General features: G+C 39.9%; 1 protein-coding gene across 5 annotated transcripts in view; it reads left to right on the top strand.

Annotated features, from left to right (window-relative positions):
* Positions 1 to 15,802, top strand: part of LOC117554181 (1-phosphatidylinositol 4,5-bisphosphate phosphodiesterase beta-1) — a 136,662-nt gene that overhangs the window by 38,300 nt on the left and 82,560 nt on the right. The window lies entirely within an intron of this gene.

Raw genomic sequence — 15,802 nt, 5'->3', positions numbered from 1 at the left:
CAAACACTTTTGCCTTGCTGTGACTTGTGATTGATGTGTTTTGTGTGCAGCTTTATGGATGGTGTTCACATATTTAGTACAGTCTTTAGAAAGTGATGTGAAGATAAAAGCGTGGAAGTGAAGATCAAATGACTGAAGATTGACACACATCCCACACACCACAATGCACGTGGATGGTTTCCGAGGCAAGGCAAGTTTATTTATATAGCACCTTTCAACACAAGGCAATTCAAAGTGCTTTACAAAAATGAAAGACATTAAGAAAATGGCATTTAAAAACAGTCATTAAAAAGAAAAGCTAATAAAATAGATATTAAAAGAAAAAATACATGGATACAAGTTACAGTGCTGTCTAAGATATGAATAGTTCAATTAAAAGCAGCGGCAAAAAGAAAAGTCTTCAGCCTGGATTTAAAAATAGTAAGAGTTGCAGCGGACCTGCAGGTTTCTGGGAGTTTGTTCCAGATATTTGGAGCATAATAACTGAACGCTGCTTTACCATGTTTAGTTCTGACTCTGGGGACAGAAAGCTGACCAGTCCCTGAAGACCTGAGAGATCTGGATGGTTCATAATTTAGCAGGAGGTCAGAAATGTATTTTGGGCCTAAACCATTCAAAGCTTTATAAACCAGCAGCAGTATTTTGAAATCAATTATTTGACACACAGGAAGCCAGTGTAAAGACTTCAGAACTGGAGTGATGTGATCCACTTTCTTAGTGTTAGTGAGGACTCGAGCAGCAGCGTTCTGAATTAGCTGCAGCTTTCTAATTTCCAGGATTACCCACATTGCTTCATCTCAGCTAATTATACGTTTTTTTTAATTGTGAGCGACTATGGAAGAATTTAAACACATATTTTTCTAATCTAGCAACCTGCAGCTGTCTGTGAATTTGGCACATTTTTACAAAGCCAAAGTATTCCTCACTGTTCATTTCCAACTTACCAAGAGGGCTAGAGCCATGATGAGAACAATCACCTCCATTCTTTTCCACTTTCTTATTATATATCCCTGCTTAATGACTCAATTTCATATATCTGTCAGATCTGTTTAGTCTTGTGATGTGCTGCTGTTACATAACAGCGGCACTCTTCATGGTTTTGACATAGTGCAGCAGGAGAAGCGAGTGGGGGTCGCTCACCGCTGCTCTGTCTGGAGAGTGAGTAATGATGGAATGAGTACAATAACACAGAGAGGATTCATGCATTTCTAAACAGCTTACAGAGTGATGCTTCCCAGAGAGGAGACATAACCACGTGACAGGTAAGATGGTCGAAGCATTGGAAATCCATTACTGGGTGATGGAGCGGGGCTGCACCCAGGGCATTGTAATGGGAGCACCAGTGAGACACAGTGTCTGAAGACTTGATGGGATGAGGAGGAAAGGGAAGAGGAAAGGAAGGGGGAGTTATGAAGAGACTGTAGGGATGCGAGGAAGGAAAGCAGAGAGAGAAGCAAGTGGAGATTTGTATGTGAGGTCTGCAGGAGGAAGCGAGGCAAAGGATGAGGGGAAGGACACAGATAATGTGAGGTCAGAGGAAGATGTCAGTCGAGAAGTACGGATAATACCAGGCAGCAGTTGCTGTAAGTGGACTGCACTTTTCATGGCTTGCTTCTAAAGCATTTCTCTTTGACACGTTTTAAGGATCTTGACAGAGCGGTGAAGGTTTTTTTCAAGGATCACTGCATTGTTAACTCCAGAAGAATGCAAAAACTGTAAGGATTTTTTCCCATTCAAACAAAAACCTTTTTGAAAGTGATAGTGTTGGGTGTGGAGAACACAATAATATGATTTACACCATTTCAGATATCTGTATAAGTTGGCATTAGAAGACACATGTGACACAGAGTCCAAACTGTATATGTGCTCAAATATAAACTATTATGACTTTAAAACATGTGAAACAAAGCTGAATCATCCCTGGTTAAATGGATCCCTTCCAATGAAAACCATTTAAACTGATTAATACTTTTTGTCTATTGTTAAATCTAAGTACATTACGTAAAATGCTTGAAAGAATAATTCATTTTTAGCATCAACATTTCAAGTCAAACGTAATACATGAAACGTATTTTTTTACTGTCTTGTTGTTGTGTCTGTTGGTTTCATATTATATACTATCTACTCTCGTAAGCCTCTTCTGCTCGCGCTCAAGAGCTCCCTTCGCTGCATTCATTTGATCAATTCATGCAGATTGCTGGAAACCAACACACTTGCCAAGACGAGATGAGATGTTGAACTCGTGATGACATGTCGGTAAAAAGCTTCAGATGTGCTTTTATTGTGCCACTCAAGAGTCCTGCGTCGGAGTACAATATTGTCCAACCCCGATGCAATCATGCTCTACAGGCTGGCTGGAAATGGCCAGATGGAAAGTCTGTTTCGGCTTGCCTCCTGTAAACCCTTGTTTCTACCAGTAAGTGACTTCATATTGTCTTGAAGCACCATCGGAAATGTCTGTCTGGACAGCATTAAGATTTGGAGCACCGCTACTGTGTTCATCGGCTCGTCGCAGTGTGTGGGCGGCATGTCTGCCCTCTGATGAACTTATGCCACCCTGCCCACGGGCTCCAGCTACTCACTTACTATTCATACGTTTTCACTTTGAACACACACACACACACAAAAACACATTTGTGAGACAGCAACGCTCCCAATCCCTTGTATCTTGCGTACAGCTGAGGAGAACAACGGAGCATGATAAAAACAGTGTCCTTTGTTCCACCACGCTAACAATGATGATGCTAATTAGCATGTGTCCACCCCGTCATAATTCAGGCTGATTAGTTTGGCCGCTTGTCAGAATGATGAGAGGCAACCTTTGTTTGGCGGGTAGCTCTAGAAATAAATCACACACCCTGAGGTCTGCTGGTGAGCAAAGCACAGCGCTTATAATCATCCACTTCATTATACCCACAAATAGCTGGCAGATTTCCATATCCAACGCAGAGAATTGAAGGCTAGCAGGAGCACTTTCTGTTGCCTTAGAATCTGTATATTTATTTTTACATTTATGATTATTACCATGGTGGCAAGGAAGTAAGTATCTGTTAAGTTTTGGAAGAGACACATGCAAGTGTTCGTTAACTTTGAACGCATCAAGCATTTAGTATTATTTAGTATTTCTTTGTTCTCAAATTCAGGGTTCATAAACTTTTTCAACAATAATTTTCAATGACTTTTCCATGACTTCTCCATGACCTTTACCTAATTTTCCATGACCAAAACAATTACAATTAAAATGGTTTATTTGAGCATGGAACAGGAAAATAAGGTCTGAAATATGATGTGCCTATCTAAAATAAATCAAATAGGCTTACTAGCTTTTACAGGATAAAGCAACTAAAATCTCTCACCAGCAAAATACCTCGACAGTTAAATGCCATTTTACGTTTCATTACTATACGATACAGTATTTATTATCATTATAGTATTACTATTTCGGCGATTAGATAAAATATAAATTATATTTGATGCAACTTTAGTTACATTTCCATGACTTTCCCAAAACTTTGGGAAAAATATTGTTTTCCATAACTTTTTCAGGGCCTGGAATTAGCATTTTGAATTTCCATGACTTTTCCTGGTTTGTAATGACCGAAAGAACCCTGCAAATTGTTAGTTTTAAAGATCTAATATTGGCTTTTGGATTGTAATGTGTTGGGTAAAGAATGGAGCACCAACATCCTTATATATTTTACAGTATTAAATATGAAAAATGTATAATTAATTGACATGGTCTCAAGAAGTAAACAGCTGATTTGTAGAGAAACAAGTGGCCGAAGTTATACATTATAAAACCACCTGACATTTCATTGAATTCGACCTTGCATTGGTATTTGTTAATCACCTTTATATGTATAAGACTACAATGCATTATTTTATTTCTAAAGGACTTTAAATATATATATATATAAATATATATATATATATATATATATATATATAAGAGTCTATTACTAGAAACCTTGACTATTGGAAATAACATGCAGCAATTCCATATCGAAAATCCCTCCACTGGACGAACTACACAAAAAGACAAAACCAACAGTAGGAAATAGAATCATTATTTACCTTCCAGATTCTTGATTTATTGATTGCGTATGACATTTATTTATTCATATACATTTGGGGAAATACATGATGTGTTAAAGCCCCTAGCTAGTGTAATCCACTGTTCCAAAGTATCCCTTCATATTCCCTCTTTATTAAATCAGCAGATTAGCTTGTTCCTGCACAGCTTGTTCCCTCTCCTCAGCACCAACCAAACAACGAAAGCCAATCTAATCTCTTGTACACTTTACCGTGCAACTAACTTCTACATTACTGTGTTCAGATAAGTTCCACCCAGCCTCCTCTCATGCTGAGAGAGGCATATTGTCAGGCCTTTGTCACTCTGTTCTCTGGAAGTGTTCTTCTCTCTCAATTGTTCTTTCTCAGCAGAACTGGCGAGAGGAAAATGTAATAAGCATCTCACCATGCTGCTTACAGTAGGTGTCTGACAGACAAAATTACATGCTGTCTCTTTGACAACCAAAAATATATATATGTCTGAGAAATGCCTAGCTTATTCACAGGGCTTGTGTTGTTCAAGGTTGTAGCATTCATCTTGGGAATTGAAAACTTCAATGGTTTTATGATCTGTACCACAGACTTCATTCACAGAACTTTCCATTTTTGAGGTAAGAAACAAAAGAATGTGGTCAAAAAATGTGGATATTATTTTTTTGCCCAAGCCTGAGTCCTCTATGTGTTAGGTGAATTATTGTGCTGCCTGAATTATTGGGAATTATTGTGCCTGTTAAACAAGCCCATGATACACATCATCAGGCTGAGGTACTGCTGACTGACTGAGTGTAGCAGATGGCTGTCTGTACCCTATTAGAAGTATTCGTTTCTCTCGCATCCAGGAAGAAGTTTAAAGAATAAAAGACAATGGAGTCTCTGAAAAGGGTCAAATTGGTTACTTTAATTAAGTAGCCAGTAATTAAACAAACAGAGGGTAGTTGGAGAGAGCAGCTGCAGCTTTTATTGTTTTAATTTATAATCAACTGTCACATTATCTCAATACTTATAATATTTTATCTCCGGTTCAATCTGGTTTCAGGCCTAATCACTCCACAACAACTGCCCTACTTAAATTTACGAATGACTTGTACTCTGCTGCAGATGATGGTGAACTCACAGGTGCCATTTTTATTGACTTGACAAAAGCCTTTCATTTCGTTGATCGATATCTGCTCTTGGATAAACTTCACGGCATTGGCTTTTCTAATAATACAGTGTTATGGTTTAACTCGTACCTTCACAGTAGAAAGCAATGTGTGGTTGTTAATGGAAAACAGTCTGACCTGTTGATCCAACAAAAGGGTGTACCCCAAGGATCAACTCTGGGCCCACTTCTGTTCTTTATTTACATAAATTATTTATCTTCTTGTCTCATTAATTGTTGTACTCACCTTTATGCTGATGACACTGTCATATATACATCCAAATCAGATTTTTCACAAATTCAGATCTCTCTCCAATCGGATTTTAATATCTTACAGGACTGGCACACAATAAACTACTGCTTAACAAAACAAAATCTTATACCATGGTCTTTGGTACCAGGCAGAAGCTCAAATCCAAACCTAATGTAGTAATAACATGTAAGGATGGCACTTCTCTGCATAAAGTTGATAGCTTTAAATATCTTGGTGTATGGCTAGACTCTGAACTTTCATTTAAACTACATATAAAGCATGTAATACAAAAAGTCAATTACGGAATCAGTGTTTTACACCGCTCTCGCAATTGTTTTATGCTCAGTGTCCGAAAGAGAATTGCTTCTCAACTTATTCTTCCGATTATGGACTATTGTGATGTTGTCTACCAAAATGCACATAAATCAGATCTTGCTCCACTCAACATAGCCTACAATAGACTATGCAGATTTGTTCTTGGTTGTCCTTTTCGTACACATCACTGCACAATGTATAACCAACTTAAATGGCCTTCTTTAAATGTAAGAAGACACACGCATTGGCTTCAGCTGATATTTAAATGCATTTATCTTAACTATCCCCCTTATTTAAAGCAGTATTTTGTACCCTACTCACCAAATCATGAAGTTAGACATTCTGTTCAGATTTATTTCTCTGTCCCCTCTGCAAAAAAACTGATTGGCAGAAGAGCGTTCATGTTCAAAGCCCCAACTGACTGGAATACTTTACCTGCTGCTATTAGATCTTTTGCATCATTGGGTATGTTTAAACATGCATTATCATCTCACTTTCAACTGGTCTGTACTTGTTATTAATGAAACTGATATTGATGAAACTGATTTGCTCGACTGTCTCAAATTGTAATGATTGTATGCATTGCTTGAATTTTACTTAACAGACTGTATGTGGTTTGTCTTGTGTGTCATGTTTTGCATTTTGTCTTTTTGTTTATGTATGTCTGTAAGTTGTTGCTATTGTCGGGACCCCCTTGAAAACGAGATGGTGCATCTCAAGGGGTTTATCCCAATCAATAAAAAATTCTATATATATTGTGATGCCAGAGGAAGTGACGGCAGGCTCTGTTACAGTCTAGGCTCGGAGCGGAGAGGACTGCTGCTAAATACAGAGCAGGTTGTGTGTCCCCAGCAGTGTAACAGGATCTGGGAGAGGCCAGCAGGCCATTATCACCACCGCTCTGTCTGGCCAATAAAGTCGGCTAAAGCTCCGTCTCCCACAGCAGTAAGTGCTAAACAGCTCATCGAAGTACACAGCAAGCTACTGTCGAGTGTGGATGTGCCCTTATCCAATGCACATCCAACACTGCTGTGTTATGACAGTGTTCAAGGCAGTGATTACATTGTTTAGACAGTAAACATGTAGCTGTTCATACATCATTAGTGTCCTGGCATTTATTTTTGGACGTGTGGAGAACCAGTTCCCAGCTCTTCAATGGACCGCACTTTGAAAATAATGTTTGATGCCCTATCCTTTAAAGGGAAAATATTATACCCTTTTTCAGGTTCATACTTGTATTTTGGCATTTTTCAAAGAACTTGTTTATATGCTTTAATGTTAAAACAAATGTTTAAGCCCTAAACTTAAAAAAGCCCAGTCAGCTCTGATTTGCTTTCAGGAAAATGTGGCACACCTTAAACGTAATCAAATCAAATCAAGTTTTATTTATATAGCACATTTATAAACGATTTTTGGTCGAGCCAAAGTGCTGTACATATAATAAAAATAGCCTACAGTAGAGACACTTTACAGCTAATACAATAGCACAGATTGTTCAGAATATCAGTATGAGAAAAAACGACGCCCTCTATCCTTAGACCCTCACATCGTACAAGGAAAAACTTCCGGAGAAAAAAAGGGAAAAAATGGGGGAAACCTCAGGGAGAGCAACAGAGGAGGGATCCCTCTCCCAGGACGGACAGACGTGCAATAGATGCCGTGTGTAAATCGAAGAGATAATACAAATTACAAATTACAGCATAGGTAGTCCAAATGTTAGGAAATACATGTGTCTGTAATAAGAAGATGAATCTACGAAGATGTCAACTACAATCCTGTAGGAGCCTTCAGGGAAGTAGCATGACGAGACCCAGGCAGGACCGCAGAGACAGGTTTAGCCACGACTCGAAGTCCACGACTTAATCCAGAACTCAGGATAGAGGATCCAGGACACAGGACCACAGCAAGAAGATCAGCCTCGACTCCGGATCCCAGCGTAGATATAGACACAAAACAAGAAAAAATGTGGCTGGGTTAATCGGAACAAGAGAATACACAGACACAGACAGACAGACGGAAGAACAAGCACTCCCTTAGAATAGGTTGAGGCTAAAGGGTAGCAAGTAAGAGAGTAAGAAACATAGGTGGAGAGGCACACTCAGGGAACAAGGTCCCCACTGGAGCCTTAGTTGGAAATTGATGAGAGATAGGGAGGTACGCTGTGTCTACAAATCGTAACACTCCCCGGCCTGAGCCACTCTACAAACCGTTTCCCTCTAATAAAACCTCGAGAGGTTAGAGAGGGAAAAGGTCTTGGATAAAAGTTATTCTTGATAAGAGAAGCCTAGAAGGCCAGAGAGAAAAAGTGAGTTTTAAGTATTGATTTAAAAACCCCCAGGGTCTGGGCCGACCTCACATGGAGGGGCAAAATGTTCCAGAGCCTGGGGCCCGTTGCTGCGAATGCTCGGTACCCTCTGGTTTTGAGCCTGGTTTTAGGCACTATCAGCAGCAGCTGATCAGCCGACCTTAAGGCTCTGCCTGGGGTGTAGCGATGGAGGAGTTTGGCTACATAGGCCGGAGCCAGCCCATTTAGGGCTTTGAAAACAAATAAAAGGATTTTAAAATCTATTCTGAACCGAACTGGAAGCCAGTGCAATGAGGCCAGAATTGGGGTGATGTGGTCACACTTTTTATGGCCAGTTAGAAGACGTGTAGCTGCGTTCTGCACTAGCTGCAAGCGTCTAATTGAGGCCTGATCCATACCCACATACAGAGCATTGCAGTAATCCAGTCTCGAGGTAACAAAGGCGTCAATAACCCTTTCTAGGTCTTTAAAAGATAAAAACGACTTGGTCTTAGCCAATAGTCGTATTTTAAAAAAGCAGGTCTTGTACGTACTGTAGGCATGATTGGTGGTGGTATGTCTATTTAATGAGGCTGTATGTGACATTGAATCCTATATTTTCAGATGGAGGAATCCCCTTAAAAACTAACTGGGTATTTCACAATTCAAGAGTTGTAAGGCACTCTAGATACCTCAGAAAGGTATAGGCTATTTAAGTGGCATAGTGTTTTTTTTTTAAAAATCTCCTCAAGGAGAGCATTCTCTTTTTTTATGTTCTCGAAGGCTCTTGCTGTGAGAGTGTTTATTTCCATCATCCGTGCTCTCTGCTGTGTATCGATGAAGGACAGGGTCACAGTATGAGCTCCAGCTGCAACAATCACAGCCAGTCAAATCCATCGATGTTGCAGTGGCCAAGGCCTTTGTCTGACCCTGGACTCAGCATCACCTCTGCATGACAAGATGAATGACTGAGGAAGCAGGGAAATATTAGTTCAGTGACAGTGCAATGAATAGAGTATACTGATAAGAATATGGCGTTCCACTAAACTTGAAGAATCGCGTGTAATTTGGCAGATTACTCTCATTGAATATAAGAAAGCACTGCGTAAAGCGAGAGCAGCTATACTCTTCATTATATGAGAATAAGAATAATTCAAGATTTCTTTTCAGCACTGTAGCCAGGCTGACAGAGAGCCACAGCTCGATTGACCCTTCAATTCCCATAGCACTCAGTAGTAATGATTTTATGTGCTTTTTTAATGATAAATTGTTACTCTTAGAAACAAAATGAATGACCTCTTGCCTTTGACCAGTATAGTGTTATCAACAGCTCCCGGAAACATAAGTTATAATATTACACTAGATAGTAAATTAGAATGCTTTTCAGCTATAAACCGTGAACAATCTAATTCAATGATTCTTTCCTCTAAAGTTAAACCATCAACGTGTATCTTAGACCCGATTCCAACTAAGCTGTTAAAGGAAGTTTTTCCATTAATTAACACTTCTTTATTAAATATTATGAATATGTGTTACGGTGTGCAGGAAGCAGGACCCAAATGCAGATTAGAGTAAAAATAATTCCTTTATTTCAAGGCTAGATCTACACAAAGACAGAACAGGACACTCACCGAAGACCACGTCAACACACAAGACGAACCGACACTGAACACAGGAAGAGACTAAATACAGGAAGGGGTAATCACAAGACGAGACACAGCCGGGCAGGGGAGGAGAAACACAAGGGCCACCGGTGAAAACAATCAGACAACTAGACACACCAGGGAAACTAACGACGGGAGGAAAAACACAGGAAGAAGGACCAGACAATATACAAGGATGAAAATACCCATAACCAGACATACAAAACTACAACACAGACAGATCCTAACAATATGTCTTTATTATCAGGCTATGTTCCACAATCATTCAAAGTATCAGTGACAAAACCTATTCTTAAAAAGCACAACCTCGATCCAGAGGTTCTAGCCAACTCTAGACCTATTTCTAATCTTCCGTTCCTCTAAAAGATTCTTGAGAAAGCAGTCGCAAAACAGTTGTGTGATTACTTAAAGAACAACGATTTATTTGAAGATTTCCAGTCTGGCTTTCGAACACATCATAGCACAGAGACAGCTCTGGTTAAAGTCACGAATGACCTTCTAATAGCCTCAGACAAGGGACTTGTCTCTATTCTTGTTTTGCTCGATCTCAGTGCTGCATTTGATACTATCGACCATGATATCCTATTGCAAAGACTAGAGCACTTAGTTGGCATAAAGGGAACTGCTTTAGGCTGGTTTAGGTCTTATCTATCTGAACGCTCTCAGTTTGTGTGTGTCAACGATGAATCTTCCATGCAAACCAAAGTTATCCATGGAGTGCCACAGGGCTCAGTGCTTGGACCTATTTTGTTCACATTATATATGCCTCCGTTAGGCAATTTTATAAGGAATCACTCTGTACATTTACATTGTTAGGCAGATGATACTCAACTATATTTATCCATCAAGCCTGATGAAACCAATCATCTAAATACAATTCAAGACTGCCTCAAGGACTTACAAACGTGGATGACCTTAAACATTTGTATGTGAAACACGGCCAAATCTGAAGTTATTGTACTCTGCCCAAAAACTCTACGAAACAAACTATCTAAAGATATATTAACTATGGATGGCATTAATTTGGCCTCCAGTGAGACTGTAAGGAATCCTGTTGTCTATCTACGGATCCTGAGTCGTGGCTGATCCTGTTGCTGCGGTCCTGTGTCCTGGATCCTCAATCCTGAGTCCTGTATTTGAGTCCTGGACTTCGAGTCGTGGCTGAACCTATCACTGTGGTCCTGCCTGACTCTCATCATAGTACTTCCCTGATTCATCTTCTTATTATAGACATATGCATTCTCAAACATTTGGTCTACCTATGTTGTAAATGTATTATCTTTTTGATTTACACACGGCATCTATTGCACGTCTGTCCGTCCTGGGAGAGGGATCCCTCCTCTGTTGCTCTCCCTGAGGTTTCTCCCATTTTCCCCTTTAAAGGTGACATGTCATGCTTTTCCGGTTAGTACCCGTCCCCTTGTGTGTTATGAAGGTTTTTATGCATGTAAACGGTGTGCAGAGTCAAAACCCTCAAAGTACACCATGTAGGGAGTAAAACTCTAAAACAGAAAATACCTCCCCAAAACGCCTCGTTGGAGATACGTCACTGTCCATTTGATTCTTCCGGGGATATCATGATGTCATGTCGTCCCCGGAACGAAATGGACCAATCCGTGGAGCCGTTACGTTACGTCCGCGGAGCCGTTACGTTAAGCCCCCGCTGATTGGTCCAAATTGACCAATCCACGGACTTCCTCACACACTCTGCTGATCTCTCCTCTCTGGCTGCAGGCTGATAAAAGACAGTTGGGATCGCGGCGAAATTCTTTCTGCAGACCCATTCTCACAGCGTTTATCAACCCTTTTCTTACTCAATATCAAGCCACACTTTTTGTTTTTACTTCGGCTGTGACTTTGTGTGTGCTCAGGGTGAGTTTGGCTGTGTTTCGCTGTGTATCGCTAAACAAGGAAATCACACCTCCACGGAGCTTAGCGCGATTCACAACGTCCCGACTGGTCCCGACCAATCGGAGCACACTGGGCTCACAGGGAGGGGGGGGGGGGGGGCAAGAGCTGCAACGAGCTGCAACGAGCCGTTTAGTGGAGAGAGTGAATACACGTAGTTTACAGAGATGCTGTATGCGAAACCAATGTGAGTTTGGAAAATTGCACAGTATAAATCTAATCTAGTAGACCTCAACAATGGAATTTTGATCAGTGGAAATGGCCATGACATGTGACCTTTAAACTGTGGAAGTTTTTCCTTATACGATGTGAGGGTCTAAGGACAGAGTGTGTCGTATTGTCATACTGATATTTTGTACAAACTGTGAAGTCCACTGAGACAAATGTAACATTTGTGATATTGGGCTATATAAATAAACATTGATTGATTGATAAGGGAAGTGTCGAGAGCAGTTACAAAATGAGTGACATGCGGACAAGATGTACCTACGTAGGCTAATATATGAACACGTTTTTCAACAGTCCACAGCAGGGGACATTTTTTAGAAGCAATACAATCAGAAAACAGAATTGATGAATATTAAGGCTTGTGATGGTGCATTGTCGTACTGAGTCAATGATGTATTTGTTTGTATGATATTATTCACGTTTTTTAAAGGTGTTATTTTCAGTAGGTTTCAATGATGTGAGCAAGGGCCTGTGTTGCCCACGTAACACACTAATATATATGCAAACAACATTGTCTCCCAGAGGCAAATTGTAATTCAAACCTGGTCTCACCTGCTGCACAACTACACAGTCCCCTGCAGTCGGAGAGAAATAATAGTTGATCCCTGCTTACAGGCTGACATGCAGGGATCAGTGCTAACCTATGAGATTAAGTCTAGATGGATGTTGGAAGCACATGTTGCTTTAACTGATAGTCTGTAGATTAGCGTAGTGAGTGTGTTGCAATCGAGGACTTGAGACCATCAGTGTTTTGCAGCGTATGAATGATCAAGTCCTTAAGAATGGCAATTGTGCAAATGAGCACTGATGCTTTGAGAGGTGAGGAGCTTAATGTACGAGGAAACTTTAGAGGGACAATCAATGATATTGAGTCTGTGCGAAGGCTTTTGTCTGAAAGACTGAAAGACCAAAATAGATAGAGAGAGCGAGAGAGTGTGTGTTTGTTCAGGAGAGAAATAAAGAGACTGAAGGAACTATGTATCTCTGGCTTTTGCACTTACTACAAAGCTGAAGTTCCCTATCTGATTTACAGATAAAGCTAGAGCTGAAACAATTGGTAGTTAAAAAATGTTTGAGTCGTCAGTCGAGTAAATATTTCCTTTTTATAACATACAATTATTCTTATATGATATCATAAAAAAGGACAAATATCTTCTGGAATTCTTTATTTTATTAAGGAGCAGTGGCGAGCCGTGACTTGTATACCTAGTGTAATTTGGCATGCTTTTATTTTGAAGGCGAGTTTACGCTGTTGACAGGAAGTTGTTGTTGCTGTGGAAACAAGAAAAGCTTCACAGCGGGCGGAACTTGTCATAAAGTCTGCGATAATAAAACCCACCCATTTAGAGGGAAGATATGATTGGTCAATTGTACTGTCATTTGACATTACTCTCTCGTTCAGTTACTATAGCGGGCCCTCTGTGAATTCCAACAAGTCCTCCAACTCATACGACCAAATGGGCCGATTGTTCAGGCCCTTATTAGGACCAAATCTGTCGTTTATTCAAGCGCTTAATGCGTCCTATAATTACGTTTTAAAGTTTTCGCCCTCTAGTGCTCCCGTTGAATGTAAACGTTACAGAGGGTCGTTTATTCACAAATAACCCTCTCTGTAAAATCCTAAATTGTAGTATAGTTTGGCCATTAAAATGCTTTTTGATTAGATTTCTAGCGAGAGGTGTATATTGTACTTTTAGAATCCACGTCCAGTCGATATGTAGGATCTATAGTTTGATAGATATTACGAAGATGATTTGAGGTATGCGAAAGCCTCCATGTAAAGTTACGGGTTGAAAACAATATTTCCGGTCTCAACGTTTTCATAATAAAACCAATGATCAAATGATTTAACAGTGATATCTGCAGTACTCATCAACTAAAAAACATCAGTTTATCCTTGTTAATTATACGACATTTATTGGTTTAAATTGTGTACAATGCTTTTGTGTTTTTCCCATAGGTTTTTCTCTTTCGATTCTGAGAGACACCTTTCTTTTTTCAGAGGTTTTGATCGATTTTTTTTCGATTGTTTTAGCCGCAATGCATGTCGGGATATGGTGTTTATATGATCTGAAATCGGAAAAACATTTTTTTTAAATAAAATAATACTTTATTCCGAAAGAAGATGTGTAATCACATCACAAATCACAAGATACTGTAGTGATCTCTACAATAAAACAGTTTAGTGCAGGACGTCCAAAGATATTAACAGGATGATGTGCAAAACGGACAAACTAATAAGGCTTTATTTAAACATTAAAGAATACTTTAAGTTAAGGTCTTCTTTTGAATAAGAAAAAAACGTTGGGGTTATCCACAGATAAATATGAAGTCTGACAAAGTACTTAACGTCCAATATATTGCATAGTTTATTTTGGCACTTGACAATCACCTTCCCTGAATTTGACTCGGGTGTAACTAAAGTCTGATTTACATCACTTTTAAATGTGCTATATAAATAAACTTGATTTTATTTTTATTTGATTGGACTCCTTTGTTTACCTTTGTAAAAAAGTGACGTCACTACGTAACATTTGAGCTTCTATTGGCTAACACATGGCACGTCATAGGCTTAGGGGTGGGACATCTCCAAGCGGTTGACCAGTCACAACAGAGCCGGCCAGCTAACCAATCAGAGCAGACTGGGCTCTGGTTTCAGGCAGAGGGTGAAAGAGGTGATGCAGTACAGGCAGTATGAGAAAAATTAAGAGCTTTTTGTAAGTTTAAGCATGGAAACATGTCACAGTAGAGGCACAACATACTGTACAAATATGAAACCTGAAAGTGAGCATAATAGGGCCCCTTTAAGTTATCTGTCCCTGATTTATTTCAGCACTATTTGACAGTTTTTATGAACCATTGTCAAAAATCAGGTGGTTGCCATTCTTTCCACTAAAACACGAGTTTTAAAAAATGTGACGCTTTGCTTTTCATAAGGAAAATATTTGTATGTGTTAAATGTGAATGAATGTGAATGAAGTGTGGCTCGTCCTCCCTCCCTTAGCAGGCTCTGAGACATTTTAGTTCACAGAGGCATGAAACATGAAGCATGAAAAAGGCATGTCTGCCAGTTGGCTGGGCCTGGAGGGAGAACTCCCACACACTCTCACTTCAGACATTTCAGACACGCACACATACACACAACATGCAAGCACGCACGGAATCATTACCATGACACTTTTTGTATAGTCACTGAAATAAACATGCCAGCCAATCATGCTAACCAAGCATGTATCACCCCCTCCCATGTGTTGCTCTTTCTTTCATTAAAGAAAACTATTTGTCATAAGTCAAAGATAAGAAATTGATCAGTGTCACGCGTCAATGTAACCTTGAGCAGGGAATGGGAAAGGTTCAGAGAGAAAAACAAAAGGTTAGCATGATGGACCCTAGGTTTGATTCTTCAGTCAATTACTTAGCTGATCCCTGCACACAGATAAATTCCCCCGGTGTGAAGCTGGCCATCTCATTATCGTGTATGGAGAAATCGAAAATGATGCTCACTCTCTTATGACTACCGCAGAAGCTGCTCCTGTTCCCAGTACACATGAGACCTGAGCTCCTGGACCAAGATGAATGAGAAAACGACTGACTGAATGAAAGAACAGATGAAACAGAGACTGGGATCATAAACAGAGCAGCCTGTGTTGGGCGCAGAAGGAGAGTTACCCAAGAAGGTTCAGAGATGACTATCTTGGTGAAAAGGCAAGAAGAAGCACAATGGTGCACCTGTGGGGGGGAAATCCCAGCTTTAGCAGAACCCCAGCTGGAACGTCTCAAACTATTTTCTCAGGGAAAGGGAATTCTTCATCTTCTTTGTGTTATGTTGGTGTGTGAAGGACGAAAAGGAGTACATTGGAGTTTGGATGTGTGATTTGGATTTGCCAAAACAAATAAGAATCATTCGTCACCCTAAGCTTGACAAACACGCTGCTACC

This window comes from Gymnodraco acuticeps, unplaced genomic scaffold, assembly GCF_902827175.1.
Source record: "Gymnodraco acuticeps unplaced genomic scaffold, fGymAcu1.1, whole genome shotgun sequence".
In the NCBI taxonomy this organism is placed as follows: domain Eukaryota; kingdom Metazoa; phylum Chordata; class Actinopteri; order Perciformes; family Bathydraconidae; genus Gymnodraco; species Gymnodraco acuticeps.
Note: the sequence above shows the minus strand (reverse complement) of the source record. Positions and strands in the feature narration are given on the sequence as shown.